Source organism: Panulirus ornatus, chromosome 64 (assembly GCF_036320965.1).
Source record: "Panulirus ornatus isolate Po-2019 chromosome 64, ASM3632096v1, whole genome shotgun sequence".
Lineage (NCBI taxonomy): Eukaryota > Metazoa > Arthropoda > Malacostraca > Decapoda > Palinuridae > Panulirus > Panulirus ornatus.
Window position 1 is genome coordinate 5,973,332 of NC_092287.1, and position 14,895 is coordinate 5,988,226.

General features: G+C 41.0%; 1 protein-coding gene across 41 annotated transcripts in view; it reads left to right on the forward strand.

The window, feature by feature from the left end:
- LOC139746171 (uncharacterized) overlaps positions 1 to 14,895 on the forward strand; it is a 254,221-nt gene that overhangs the window by 64,506 nt on the left and 174,820 nt on the right. The gene's annotated exons all lie outside the window — the stretch shown is intronic.

A 14,895-nucleotide genomic window follows, 5' to 3' on the forward strand; every position in this document is an offset into this window, starting at 1 on the left:
AATTCTCAGCCCTATGTCGGGAAGTTGGTCGTAATCCTCAGCTCTTTGTAGGGAAGTTGGTCGTAATTCTCAGCCCTATGTAGGGCATTGGGTCGGATGAAGTGAGCCAGATAAAGTATCCCAAATGGTGGTGAAGCAAATACGTGTGTTCTCAGCGTAAGCAAAGACGAATATAGTACATGATGGCATGGGCGACCGGTATGGTGAACAGACCCTCTCACTGAAAGGACGAACGTAGAAATGGACCTGATTTACCCTCACTCAGTGCGATGATGGCCTGCCAAGGTAATGGTAATCACCGGAGTGGAGATGGGAAAAGCGGGTTCAGTGTATCAGAGGTCTTAGTTATTTCATGTTTCGACTTTGGGAATGGATACATTAATTATCCACGAGTGTGTGTGTGTGTGTGTGTGTGTGTGTGGGAATGAATAAAGGCAGACAGTGTGAATTATGTGCATGTGTATATATGTATATGTCTGTGTGTGTATATATGTGTACATTGAGATGTATGGGTATGTATATTTGCGTGTGTGGATGTGTATGTGTATACATGTGTATGGGGGTGGGTTGGGCCATTTCTTTAGTCTGTTTCCCTGCGCTACCTCGCAAACGCGGGAGACAGCGGCAAATATATATATATATATATATATATATATATATATATATATATATATATATATATATATATATATTTATATATATTATATATATATATATATTTTTTTTTTTTTTTTCATACTATTCGCCATTTCCCGCGATAGCGAGGTAGCGTTAAGAACAGAGGACTGGGCCTTTGAGGGAATACCCTCACCTGGCCCCCTTCTCTGTTCCTTCTTTTGGAAAATTAAAAAAAAATATATATATATATGCACCCATATTTTGTGTGTGTGTGTGTGTGTGTGTGTAGGGGGGGGGGGGGAGAGTTCATTTAGCTTGCCAGGCACCTCGGTATTCTTCAGAGATTTTCCATTCCTTATTTTTTTCTTGTACTTTCGAGACGCTGTTACATTTGGGGTTGTAAAGGGTTTGCATTTATTATGACAAGTGAGTGTTGGCTGGTTACGTAACCCTAGATGTAAAGACACAGTTACCGTTGACATGTGTATCCCAGCGATGCCCCACATCTTGGGCGGGAGAGTTTTTGCACACCACATTTGCTTCCTTAAAATTCTAGTTTTTCTGTGTGTCGTGTTTTTGCATTATATGAAACGAGTGACTCCATAGAGAGAGAGAGAGAGAGAGAGAGAGAGAGAGAGAGAGAGAGAGAGAGAGAGAGAGAGATGTATGTATTTGTCAGAAGGTAAAGGAAAGGGATGGATGGAGTTTTTCTTTGTGATATACTGCACACTGTTACCTTTTGGCCTTACGGTGTGGAGAAGTCTGCGTTTCCCTGTTACTGAAAGTAGCGCAGCCCTCGGCCTTAGAAGAAGCTACCAAAGTCCAGGTTAACATGAGGACTGTTTCATAGAAATTAGTCGTGGGAACATAGAGTTTGAGAGCCTGCTGGCCACCCTCACCCACCTGCGGAGGATGATGTGTGAGTTGAGAAGGGAGGAGTAAAGTGTCAAGAAAAAAGAATAATTGACACGAAAGATAAAACGATAGAGGAAATAGATGGGGGTAAAACTGATATTAAAAAAGAAATCGAGAAAAAAAATGCTAAAAATGAGATGGTATATATCTACAGATATGTCTGTAGCTGTATAGTGAGTAGATTTATAAGTTCCTGACCGTGACGCATTCACGGACCGCCCAGGGTCGAGCGAATAGGTTCGAATCCTGGTTGCGGAATTCGGTCCACAGTCAGCCCAGCCCTTCATCCTTCTCTTGGGGTTGGTATCGATAAGATGGTTACCTGGCTCACAATAGGATTTTTTTTTTTTTTCGCTGTCTCCCGCGTTTGCGAGGTAGCGCAAGGAAACAGACGAAAGAAATGGCCCCCCCCCCCCCATACACATGTATATACATACGTCCACACACGCAAATATACATACCTACACAGCTTTCCATGGTTTACCCCAGACGCTTCACATGCCTTGATTTAATCCACTGACAGCACGTCATCCCCGGTATACCACATCGCTCCAATTCACTCTATTCCTTGCCCTCCTTTCACCCTCCTGCATGTTCAGGCCCCGATCACACAAAATCTTTTTCACTCCATCTTTCCACCTCCAATTTGGTCTCCCTCTTCTCGTTCCCTCCACCTCCGACACATATATCCTCTTGGTCAATCTTTCCTCACTCATTCTCTCCATGTGACCAAACCATTTCAAAACACCCTCTTCTGCTCTCTCAACCACGCTCTTTTTATTTCCACACATCTCTCTTACCCTTACGTTACTTACTCGATCAAACCACCTCACACCACACATTGTCCTCAAACATCTCATTTCCAGCACATCCATCCTCCTGCGCACAACTCTATCCATAGTCCACGCCTCGCAACCATACAACATTGTTGGAACCACGATAGGATATATATTTATATATATATATATATATATATATATATATATATATATATATATATATATATCCGCCATTTCCCGCGTTAGCGAGGTAGCGTTAAGAGCAGAGGACTGAGCAGCCTTTGAGAGAAAATCCTCACTTGGCCCCCTTCTCTGTTCCCTCTTTTGGAATAGTACAACTGGAGGGGAGGATTTGTAGCCCCCCCCCTCCTTTAGTCACCTTTTACGACACTCGGGGAATACATGGGAAGTTTTTTCTCCCCTATCCCCAGGGATAATATATATATATATATATATATATATATATATATATATATATATATATATATATATATATATATCCTTCCTTCTTTTTGGGGAAAAAAAAAAAAAAAAAAACGAAAGGGGAGGATTTCCAGCCCCCCGCTCCCTTCCCTTTTAGTCGCCTTCTACGACACGCAGGGAATACGTGGGAAGTATTCTTTCTCCCCTATCCCCAGGGATATATAACATTATATATATATATATATATATATATATATATATATATATATTTTTTTTTTTTTTTTTTTTTTTTTTTTTTTTCATACTATTCGCCATTTCCCGCGATAGCGAGGTAGCGTTAAGAACAGAGGACTGGGCCTTTGAGGGAATATCCTCACCTGGCCCCCTTCTCTGTTCCTTTTTTTTTTTCCAAAAGAAGGAACAGAGAAGGGGGCCAGGTGAGGATATTCCCTCAAAGGCCCAGTCCTCTGTTCTTAACGCTACCTCGCTATCGCGGGAAATGGCGAATAGTATGAAAAAAAAAAAAAAAAAATATATATATATATATATATATATATATATATATATATATATATATATATATATATATAAATGTTACGGCCTCAGCTATCCCTACCGTCTCAGCTAACATAAAAAAAGGTAACAAATAGGAAGGGAGAGACATGACACCGAAATAATAGAATATTCACTATCATTGTATTGGGAGAGGGCAACATATGGTTTGGTAAATGACTGGAGACTGCTTATATGTGCAGGGCGGCCGTTCGATCATCAGTGAACTGCATGCACTGGTAAAGCGACATCTCATTTCAGCAGCAAACATATTCCGTTGTCGAATTATAATCGTCACCAGTAACTTGTGGGCAGGTGGTATGGTGAATGGGAGTCTGGGGATGGAAGAGTGAGTTAGTTTGCGCATGATTAACCTTCGCTCTGTGTCATGTGGGAGAAACCCAGTGTGCACCCTTCCCACTGTGGCAAAGACACTGAGGTAGGAGATGCGGAAATTGACTGTGAAGGTGTCGGAACCATCGGCTCTGAGACGCTGTTCTTTGTGTAAAGGGAGAGTGTAGGAAAATGACGATGATGATGATGATGAGAGAGAGAGAGAGAGAGAGAGAGAGAGAGAGAGAGAGAGAGAGAGAGAGAGAGAGAGAGACTCTAATGTAGGAAAGGACGTTCAAAGTTGTGTTTGTGTGTGTGTGTGGGGGGGGGGGGTGGATGGACTTTGCGTCGCTAGCCACTATTATGAGCGCAGGAGGAGACAGGCACACACATTCGAGTATGGACAGTGAGGGAGAAAAAAATGAAGGCCAGGAATTCTCGAGCTCAGACATGAATGCGAAGAGAGAGAGAGAGAGAGAGAGAGAGAGAGAGAGAGAGAGAGAGAGAGAGAGAGAGAGAGAGAGAGAGAGAGACTCGGGCACAAGTGGAGATAGTGAGGGAAGGAGCGAGTCGAGGCCAGGAAACAGGCACAGCGAGTGTGATGAGAGGCGATGCCATGGAGAAAAAAAAAAGATTCGGTAGTGTATTAATGGAATTGGCAAATATGGCCAGAGAGGCATATTATATTAAGGAAAATGTAAGTCTCAACTCCCCAGAACATGTGTAGACAGGCGTTAAAGAAGGGTAAATGCTTTGTTGGGGGTAAGGATGCATGTGTTCACTCCCAGTATCGGGCAATTAATGGTTAAAAGTTTGAAAAGTGACAACGCAAGCCGTTGGCTGAACACGTCAGCCACCTATCAGGGACACTTGAGACAGATCCCTCGTGCTGGTCACACCATATTTATGTCCATAAAACACAGAGCTGTGCATACAGAGGCAAGGGGAGAACGACGAGACTTGGAAATGACACGGGTCTCACTCTGTACAGAATGAACCCATGACGAAACGAAACACCTCGGGCCCCACTGAAACAATGACGTGGTTGAGCTGGTGGGTGACGAGTACGTACGTGGTCGTGGCCTTCGAGAAGACGCACAGATCCCCATGTATTCTGCTCTCTCTCTCTCTCTCTCTCTCTCTCTCTCTCTCTCTCTCTCTCTCTCTCTCTCTCTCTCTCTCTCTCTCTCTCCCTTCCTCCCTCCCTTCCTCCCTCCCTCCCTCCCTCCTTCCCTCCCTCTCCTAAAATCATATGTGAACTAAATACGAGAAAGTAAACCATCGATTTGACATAAGCGAATTTTTGGAATATATATATATATATATATATATATATATATATATATATATATATATATATATATATATATATATATATACACTCCAATATATTGCAAATGAACGTGCACTTTTTATAGAACACAATGGCCACCAACAGCAAGGATTCGAACCCCGCAACATTTGTGTGGTAGTTGGGAGCACAAACTAATCGGCTATGATCGCCTCTAATAGGGAAATGACTATTCGATTACTAGTAATCGAATGTGTGACGAAGTGTATTCGATTACTAGAAATCGAATAGTCATTTCCCTATTATGGGTGATCATAGCCGAGTAGTTAGCGTTCCATGCTGCCACGCAAATGGTGCGCGGTACAAATCCCTGCTGTGGGAGGGAATTACGTGATTATATATATATATATATATATATATATATATATATATATATATATATATATATATATATATATATAGTGAGAACTCAAAAATCACCAGTGTTAATTACGTTGATGAATACTTAAAGGTAAAAACAGTCCTATGTTACAAGCACTTCTTAATGAAAATGTGAAAGATGAAGCGATCTGGGAACATTATGAAACATTCAGAGCAGATAGAACCATGTTTATAAAAAAGGTGTAGGAGCAGGAATATTTGTGGATGATAAGAAGGAAAATACATACGTCGAAGATGAGTCTATGTAAATGTAAGATGAAAACATGTATGTCGAAGATGGGTCTGTAAATGTAGAATGAAACCACATGTTTGGAAGATGAGTGTGTAAATGTAGAATGAAAACATGTATGTCGAAGATGAGTCTGTAAATGTAGAATGAAACCACGTATGTGGAAGATGAGTCTGTGTAAATGTAGAATGAAAACATATATGTCGAAGATGAGTCTGTGTAAATGTAGAATGAAAACATATATGTCGAAGATGAGTCTGTGTAAATGTAGAATGAAAACATATATGTCGAAGATGAGTATGTAAATGTAGAGGGAAAACATATATGTCGAAGATGAGTCTGTAAATGTAGAGGGAAAACATATATGTCGAAGATGAGTCTGTAAATGTAGAGGGAAAACATATATGTCAAAGATGCGTCTGTAAATGTAGAGGGAAAATATATATGTCGAAGATGTGTCTGTAAATGTAGAGGGAAAACATATATGTCGAAGATGAGTCTGTGTAAATGTAGAATGAAAACATATATGTCGAAGATGCGTCTGTAAATGTAAAGGGAAAATATATATATGTCGAAGATCAGTCCTATACAGATCGTGTCGTACAGGCCAAGACTAGATGACTCCAGTGGCAGGAAACTTGGAGGGATTAGAGAATCCAGACTCTTGTTGATAGTATGGCCTGGTGACGTCCACAGTAGACGGTAGATACGACCATAAAGATAAAAAAAAGGGGATCATCCTGGGAAAGTGAAGAGTTCTCAAGACCAGAGTGATCAACTTGTGTGATTCCTTCAGCCTTGTGCAGGTAGACCCCAGGCCCACAGTAGATAGCAGTACATGTAGATCATGATTCTACAAACGACACGACAGTTTTCACATACAGAAGTAGATGTAAGCTCTATTCATCTATATCAGCTCATAATAGAGAAATGGCTGCTTGTATGAAGTGGAAATAAATGAATGTGAACGTGATACAACAGCAGAAAGCAGTGGGTTCTGGTATAGATTTTCTCGACGACAATTTTTTTGACTGGAAAAAGATCATTTGAGAGAGGATTCTAAACGCAAATCTTAATTAGATATTTTGAGAAAGCAATTGGAATTTATAACGAGATCTTTATAAATATTTTGAGAAAGCGATTGGAATTTATAACGAGATCTTTAGAGAAAGTAACCTTGTATGTAACACAAGCATCTTGAGAGAGGCTATGCCAGAAAATCACCGAGCAGATGCCAGAGAAAGGGTGAATACGTACAAAATGGAAAGTACCTACCGATAGGAAACTGTAGATGGGTAGAAGAAGGTCTGGGAAGAGAAGAAAAGGATAATGACGAAAGGAAATAAGAGGAAAGTATTGTGTGAGATGAGAAAGAATGTACATGAAGAAATGATTAAATTTCATTGAAGAAAAAAAAAAGAATGAAAAGGTGATATTGAACATGGAAAGAAATCCAAAGACACTTCACATATATGGAAAAAAAAAGAGGTTTTCTGGACCTTTTAAGGCAGAAGGCGAATACGAATGTGACTCCAAGGATATATGCTGGATGGTAATGATTGAACTGTATACATTGGTATTAAACTCAGAATGGAACGAGAAATTGGTAGATGAACCGTTTGGTCAGTATGATGATAATGCAACTGACTTAGATATATTTAGATATCAGATGATGATATAATCGGTGGGATTAGGGCAACTCGGAGAAAATACAGCTCCACGTCCATATGGAATCCTAGCCATATTCCTCAAAAAGATAAAAAAAAAAAAAACCAGCAGTTACGGGAAGCAGTGATGATTGAGGTACAGTCTGGATGAAAGGAAATTTGCAAATGTAACACTAGACACAAAGGAAGATCCAAGCTGATACTCATACAGTTCGAATCCTTTTGTGCCAACAGGATAAAGTACGCAATCCCAGTTATTAGCAGCCCATTACATTGTCACACATATGAGGGATTGATATAAGGAAAAAGAACTGATATTGTTTTCCTTGACTTTGGAAAGGCATTTGTCGCAGGAAATCACAGTTTGGGCAACATGCTTGGCATTGGTTAGAACACGGATGAGAGGAGTAACACACACACGCCTGGAGTGGGGTGTAGTTTCAGATGGGCCAGTGTATGAGATGGGATTGTGTATAAAGACTGGATTGGAAGGGTGGTGGCTTATTAAGGTTGGGTTCATTGTAGTGTTGATACATTTTTTTCATTGTTTTATTGATGGGGAGGGGGGGAATTTGTCCATATATTTTGTTGAAATGTGAGGTAGGGGGTGATTATTTATATATTTATTTATTTATGCTTGGATATTGATGGTTGATCTGGATGCTAACTAAGCGCCAAGCACATTGTGATTAGAATGTATTAATGGTATGTTTGTTTCCTTGTGCGGGTGTTGAATGTTTGCGGTACTTAGGCAGCTGGGGATCATTCATAGTTCTATGTTTTGTGTGGTTCAGAGCTTTTTCGTAAATTTTGCTCTGGACGGGTGAATGACGTGGGAGTTGAGTAGTAGTTTAGGTGGAGTGGATGAATTGTATGTATAGGACACTTGAGTGATTTTTTCCCCCCCAAATTTTAGGTTCCACTAAGTTCTCTAAGGGCAGTTAGTTTGTTTTAAGGCCTGCTTTGTGTTTGATGGTTGTGGTGTAGGAAAGCAAACGTCATGTGTCTCATTATATTCCCAGTATGGTCGTAGTTTTGTTGGGTGCGAGTGATTGATCGGGTGGATTCACGTATTGGCCAGGGTGATGCCAAGGGGCAGGTTGTATTCCTGGTTGTCCTGGGCTAAGACAGTGGCTTGATCGTTAGTATGGCTGTCATGGGCTGAGACTGTGGCCGATGGGTGATGTCTGTGTGCTCTGACGTCATCTGGTATGAGACGACTTACTGCGGGTGATGAGAGGGGAAAAGGTCTTGTCGAGGGAGATTGGAACTGGGTTGGAGAAAGGACTGATCCTTGGTGAACTCCATGGTAGAGCCTGAGGACTTTGGAGGGGAAGCCTTTGTGGGTGACTCTGGCGTGGTTGCTTACACTGAGTTTGGTTTACGTGTCTTTTTTTGTCATTATTGTGGAAGGTGATGCCAGGTATATATACAGAGAAAACTGTGTGAATTGGTATGTTATCCGTTGGTCGTAACGCCGTGGCAAGGAGTGTGTGTGGTTGGTTGCAACCGTCCAGGATGTGTTGTGTGAGTTTATTATTGGTTGAGTGATTGGGTCTCAGAATTGTGTGTAGGCGTGAGTTGAATATATTTCTCAACTAGGTTATGGATCAGTTTTTCAAGGGAGAATGCCTAATGAAGACATCATTGATACTGGGTGTTAGGAGGAGGAGGAGATCAGAGCTTGGTGGCCTCGATGGCTTTAGGACGAGTTTTATGTTGGAAGTTTCCAAATGTTTCGTATATTTTGACTAGGATTGCAATTGGTGTGAAGCGATTTTTTGAAAGTTGGAGGTATATTTTGAGAGTGTGTGTCGTAGGGAACAACTGTTTTAAGGTTTTGCATTGCCAGTCATGGTTGTGAAGGGTGGGGTCAGCATATGTTTTATGCATGTTTTGCGCCACTGTCCAGTTCGAGGGTATGGTTGGTGTTTTGACTGATAATTGGTGGGTCGTGGTTTATGAGTGGTTTTTTGTTGTCTTTGGAAGCAAGGGATGTTCCGTTGGTTTGGGTTAGAAGGCCATTATATATGTATTTGGGTGTGATCGATGTGAACGTTATCATCATCGCTTGTCAGTGTTGTTTTATGGTGGTTTCGTAGTTCGTAGTGTTAATAAGAAAGGAGTACCAGTTTGGAGTTTGCCTTTCAGGGCTGAGGTTAGTTGATGGCATTGCTTAACGTTTGGATATGTCGTGGGTAGCGTATTTCTGCGTTTTGTGTGCTCGGCAAATTGTGGGGAGACGTTTGGGTTACATTTTGTTTTATATTTTATCCTCGTTTTTTTGGTGTTTTTTTTCCTGGCCTGGTTGGATGTGTTGAAGTGCGAGATGATACGGGAGTGAGAAATGCCCTGTGATGAAGGTTTGGGGGGCTTGAAATGTGTGAATGCGCTCTCTCTCTCTCTCTCTCTCTCTCTCTCTCTCTCTCTCTCTCTGCTGTAGACAAGTGTGTGTGTGTGTGTGTGTGACTAGGGTTGGTAAAGGAGTCGTAGGATTAGTTTTGTGAAGGTTGTGTTTGTGTATTTTGTGTTGCTGCTTGGTGAGTGTGTGTGTGTTTGTGTGTGTGTGTGTGTGCGTGCGTGGTGCGATTGTCAGGGTTTGAGTCAGTGTTTGAGTGGATGCTGCGTGTCCAGGGGCCCGCTTGAGTCGTCCCTTTTGGAGGTGACCGCCTCGGAAGGCAGCTGGGGCACCTGTAGAGGCCAGAGCTCCTTTGGTGATTGGGGGGGGGGGGGGTTGACATTGTGGGCACATCTCTCTGGTGTGGTCCAGGGTTGAGGTTAAATATCACAGGCTTCCATTTGGTAGTGAGGAGAGAGAGAGAGAGAGAGAGAGAGAGAGAGAGAGAGAGAGAGAGAGAGAGAGAGAGAGATTCAGGCTACTATTTGTGGGAAGAACGTGGGGGGGGGGGGGGGCGACCCCGTCCCTAACCTGCCAACAGAGTCCCACGTTGGGACAAGTCGTAAGCGAGCCAAACCTGTGCGTGTTGGTAGATGCTGTAAGAATATCTTTCAAGTAAATGGTTAAGGAAATACTTGGAAAAACACAGAGAGTTGATCGAGGAAGGAGGAGATTAAAAGATGGTTTTAGAGGCGAGAGAGAGCTAATTCATAAGGAGAGGCTGAAAGGTTTAAATTTGCCCACTTTGGAAGAGCGAAGAGTGAGGGGTGACCCATTATAACTTTTTCAGTTTTTTTTTTTTTTTTTTTTTGAAATGTCGATAACTTGCAGAGGGAACGGGTCATTGAGGAATGATTAGGGAATGAGCGACTCACGCGGGAAACGGCGATCAAGCATGAAGAAAGAATGTGGGTGAATGAAACATGATGACTTTGGACATGGTTAATGCGGACAGCATCACTTCATATTTTGAGGTGTATGATAGTAAAGAATATTGAAGCTATGGGGCCCTCGCTTGTGTGAACCTCCTCCATCCTACAGTATAAGTAGGTAATTTACGAAACAAAACGCAAAAACTAGGTTTGTCTCGGCCTACATCCAACTCAGGTGTTTATCATTCTCTCGTTGAGTTGGTTCATAAATGGGTTCCTGTCTATGTATATATATATCCTAGCTATAGCATAGCAGTAGTGCTCCCGCCTCCTACGCAGGGGACCCGGGTTCGATCCTGGCTGTTGGAGGTTAGTATGTTATATTGTAGTGCGCGTTCATATGCACTGTTTACCATATATATATATATATATATATATATATATATATATATATATATATATTCCTACATATATATATATATATATATATATATATATATATATATATATATATATATATATATATATATATATATATATATATATTCCTACGAGTCCACAGGGAAAATGAAACGCGAAAAGTTCCCAAGTGCACTTTCGTGTAATAACATCATCAGGGGAGACACAATATATATATATATATATATATATATATATATATATATATATATATATATATATATATATATATATATATATATACACACACACATACAACATATAGAGACGTTTAATTCTCACCCGTTTTGCACAAATAGTATTCACACACATTTATAATGTATTGCGTTTTATAAAGAGTCACGACTTTTATGAGAAAGAATGGCTAACTTTAGGGTGGTGAATAAGTGTTGCCACATGTTTGATATATAGAATAACAGCTCTGACTTGATGAAAGTGTGTAAAGTTTATGTATAACTAAAATGGAACGCTGTCAAGAGTCTGGTAAATTATACGAGTTTTCCTCACGATTTAAGATTTTTTTTTGCTCGTAAGTTTCATTACTGTTAATGGAATTACTTTGGGGGGATCAATTTGAGACCGTTAACAATGCACGAGACAAGAAGACAGGAATTACAGGTTTTGATTTGGGCAGGAAAATTAGACTGGAGGTGTTGGACAAGCTTACGAAACACAGGACAAGCCAAAATACTGTACTAAGGAGTTTGTTTCAAATAGGACTACGGTCTGGGAGGGAACCCTGTAAGGATATGTACCAATTTCAGTCAGTCATAACAAGGTCCATAGGGAAGCGACAGAGATCTAGATGGAAGAGAAACCACAAGAGAACCAGTTTTTGGTCATATGGGAAATTGTTAATGACCAGGGCCAGATATGGGAAATTGTTAATGACCAGGACCAGATATGGGAAATTGTTAATGACCAGGACCAGATATGGGAAATTGTTAATGACCAGGACCAGATATGGGAAATTGTTAATAACCAGGGCCAGATATGGGAAATTGTTAATGACCAGGAGCAGATATGGGAAATTGTTAATAACCAGGGCCAGATATGGGAAATTGTTAATGACCAGGAGCAGATATGGGAAATTGTTAATGATCAGGAGCAGATATGGGAAATTGTTAATAACCAGGGCCAGATATGGGAAATTGTTAATGACCAGGGCCAGATATGGGAAATTGTTAATGACCAGGAGCAGATATGGGAAATTGTTAATGACCAGGACCAGATATGGGAAATTGTTAATGACCAGGAGCAGATATGGGAAATTGTTAATAACCAGGGCCAGATATGGGAAATTGTTAATGACCAGGGCCAGATATGGGAAATTGTTAATGACCAGGAGCAGATATGGGAAATTGTTAATGACCAGGAGCAGATATGGGAAATTGTTAATGACCAGGGCCAGATATGGGAAATTGTTAATGACCAGGGCCAGATATGGGAAATTGTTAATGACCAGGAGCAGATATGGGAAATTGTTAATAACCAGGGCCAGATATGGGAAATTGTTAATGACCAGGAGCAGATATGGGAAATTGTTAATGATCAGGAGCAGATATGGGAAATTGTTAATGACCAGGACCAGATATGGGAAATTGTTAATGACCAGGGCCAGATATGGGAAATTGTTAATGACCAGGAGCAGATATGGGAAATTGTTAATAACCAGGGCCAGATATGGGAAATTGTTAATGACCAGGAGCAGATATGGGAAATTGTTAATAACCAGGGCCAGATATGGGAAATTGTTAATGACCAGGAGCAGATATGGGAAATTGTTAATAACCAGGGCCAGATATGGGAAATTGTTAATGACCAGGAGCAGATATGGGAAATTGTTAATGATCAGGAGCAGATATGGGAAATTGTTAATGACCAGGAGCAGATATGGGAAATTGTTAATGACCAGGACCAGATATGGGAAGTTGTTAATGACCAGGAGCAGATATGGGAAATTGTTAATGACCAGGAGCAGATATGGGAAATTGTTAATGACCAGGACCAGATATGGGAAATTGTTAATGACCAGGAGCAGATATGGGAAATTGTTAATGACCAGGAGCAGATATGGGAAATTGTTAATGACCAGGACCAGATATGGGAAATTGTTAATGACCAGGACCAGATATGGGAAATTGTTAATGACCAGGACCAGATATGGGAAATTGTTAATGACCAGGACCAGATATGGGAAATTGTTAATGACCAGGACCTAAATTTAACACAAACTTGAGGTCGAATTGAAGAGACTGAGGAGTCAGTCGAACAGTTTTGAGGGATTTCATGGGATGAGAGAGAGGAGTTGAGGGATCTGATAAATATCGTAATTGGGAAGCCAAAAAAAGAATTTTTAGTTGATAGGATTCCGGAGGTACATACACAATCACGAGAGAGAAAATGAATTCTTTTTCCAATGAAGTCGCATAGATCCGGTCGAGATGTAGAGGCTGTTCACTTTAAAGGAAGGACTAAAACAGTCAAAGAATCTTTTCAGTATTGAGTGTGTAGGTATAGACGGAGTCATTTTGGCAGCAGATCTGGTTAGAGGAAAGGGTTAAAACATATGCTGAATCTCTTTGTTGATAATGGGGAAGAAAATGCAGAAGGCAGTAGTTTTCGTTGGGTGATGACAGAGGCAGTGTTTGAAGGTGGATGCAGAGGAACAAAGACCTGGTGTCATACAGAGGTACAGAGAGAGAGAGAGAGAGAGAGAGAGAGAGAGAGAGAGAGAGAGAGAGAGAGGGGCGGTATAATAGTGGTTATTATACAAGCAAGAGTTTTCGTCGTGACAGATTCGGCAATGGAGTTCGAGTAGCCAGAAGCCAGGGCTTTGTACCGGGAGGAGGGGAATCTCTCTAGCCTCCTATATAGAGGGAATGAATAGTAAGGAGGAGGAGGAGGAAAGATTAGGTGTAAAATGAATAGCAAAAAAAAAGCAGAGGAGCTAGTGCAGTGGTGAATGCATATGGTGGAGGGCCTTCCAGCCGGCCAGCACCTGCAGGGTTATAAGAGAGGTGAGTGAGAGCACCAGGATGAGGAAGGAGGAACAACGAAAGTTTGAAAAGAAGATCAAGAAAAAAAAAATAAAGGGAAAAAGTCCGAACTGTTTCCATAGATTTACCGGACGTCACTTGTAATTTCCAAAGCAGCTCATGAGGGTAAGGGATTTCGAAGGAAGAACTGGTGCGAGGAAAGGAAATTACGTTAAGTTCATAATCGTTTCTCTTTGGAAGACTTTATACCCTACAACACCACTGAGATGGGAAGGGAAGGAGTTTTTTTTTTTTTTTTTTTTTTTTTTTTTTTTTTTTAGAAGACATCGAGATGTCCACAAATGAAGTGAGCAGAATACGAAAAGGTCTTGACCTAAACAAGGCTTATGCTCCTGATGAAATTGCGCCACGTACGGTGAAGATGAGTACTACTATTTGTTGTTAGATGTCACTGAAGACTATGCCTAAGGGGAAGGAATAGGGCGACCTCGCTATAAGAAAGGGAGACGAGTAACAGATGCAGAACTACAGACCCGTCTCAATGGCGAGTGTAGATTATAAAAGATTGTTAGAAAGCTACATGGGTGACTTTGTAAAAGATTGAAAGCAAATGGATGACTTTTAACAGAGGGGGGAGATGAACTGAGAGAGAGAGAGAGAGAGAGAGAGAGAGAGAGAGAGAGAGAGAGAGAGAGAGAGAGAGAGCACGGTTTTAGAGAAAGGAGGTCATGTTTAAAAGAAACCTGTTTAGATTTCTCTTAGAGGGTGAGCTTTGCCTGGGACATAAAGGAAGACTGGTTGAATTGTTTGTTTTAGGACTGCCGGAAAGCATTTGACACTGTACCGCATGGGAAGCTCATTGAAAGATACGAGACCACATTGCAGTAATCAGGAAACTCGTCAGTGGATAGCTGACCTC